Below are 1,550 nucleotides of genomic sequence, written 5' to 3'. Positions count from 1 at the left end.
GTGGAATCTCTGCACTGGAAAAAGGGAAAATGCCAAGGAGGAGTGTGCGTTTCCGTACGTGTGCACATCAATTCAAGCCGAATTATATAAACGAAGTTGCTCGAATCGCATCAGTTTTATTGTTTTATTAGTCGTTGGTGCGATTTGCCTCGAAAGTCAATGTTCCATATTACTTTTGATCATGAAATTTGTTTCCTGCCCATATTGCTGATCAAGATAACGAAAATTTTATCCAATAATACAGACAATATTACAAATTATAAACGTAAGATAAATTTATTAGTCAACTACGATGAGTAATTGTTCTTGTTTTTATTGTTATTGCATTATTCTCGCTGTAGTCGACTGTATAAGCTCAACTGGTTGGCTCGAGGAAACCAAATTTTTTTTCTTTTTTTTTTTTTTTTTTTTTTTTTTTTTTTTTTTTTATACTACTATATTGAGCAGTTAAATTATATTGCACTAATACAATGAAAAAACTGGCACTAATTAAAACAAAAGAATGAAAAGAAAAAAAAATAAACTTAATACGAGTTGCATGAAATTTCGTTTAAAATTAAATATCGTTTCTCAAATACATTCCAATCTTCTAATGATTAAAATGTAAGAAATATTTGTACAAAGCGTAGCATATAATTTGGAATTCATATTGATTGCCATACATAATTAATTATTGTACAGACATAGTCGTCCAATATTGTTATTTTAATATTTTTTTAAAAATTAAACAAATAGGCTGCACACAGTTTAGAGACATAGAGACATAGTGTAAGTATTTATTATGTTATTAGTAATTATAACATTACGAAAGAATTATACAAATGGAAATTGGAAATATAATTTTATCATTGAATTAGGGTGTAAGTTAAAATACTATAATTGTAAAAAATGAGTTTTTGAAAAATCAAATAAATAATGTTAAAGGCGTTGAAGCAAGAGAAGATCAGAGAAGAAGGCGATCGCGCGGTTCAAACGGATATTATGATCAATATAGAATAAGGAAGAAAAGAAAACGCACAGACTAACAAAAAAAGGAAGATAAAAGAGGCTGGTGCAGTAGATCAGTATTTCAGGAAAATAAGTTAATAAAGAAGAAATCACTTGCAGCTTGAAGAAATAAAAAGAAAATGTACTTTTAGCATGAAAAAACGTAATGCATTTGCCACTGAAAAGGGGAAAATATAAAAACAAAATAATCTGCCAAGGAAAGATAAAAATGTCGACATTAAATAGTACAAAAAAGAAAAAAGAAAAAATAAACAAAAAAAGGCAAAATCCAGAAAGAAGGTTAACAACAATTTAGAAAGACAAGTGATCAAGAAGTCAACAAATTAGCATGCAAAAGTTGAAATAATAAAAATAATAAAATAATCGAGAGCTACTGTTAAAAAAAATTATAAATAGATATTATCTTATCCGCATTGACTAATTGAATAGAAATAAAAACTGACTGGATAATAAAGACTGGACAATATAAGTAAAAGTTCTTTTCAAGTATTTAGCAATACAAATGTTTTTTTTTTTTTTTTTTTTTTTTTTTTTTTTTCCTT

Source organism: Ceratosolen solmsi, unplaced genomic scaffold (assembly GCF_000503995.2).
Source record: "Ceratosolen solmsi marchali unplaced genomic scaffold, CerSol_1.0 scaffold23, whole genome shotgun sequence".
In the NCBI taxonomy this organism is placed as follows: domain Eukaryota; kingdom Metazoa; phylum Arthropoda; class Insecta; order Hymenoptera; family Agaonidae; genus Ceratosolen; species Ceratosolen solmsi.
This window is presented reverse-complemented; position numbering follows the sequence as displayed.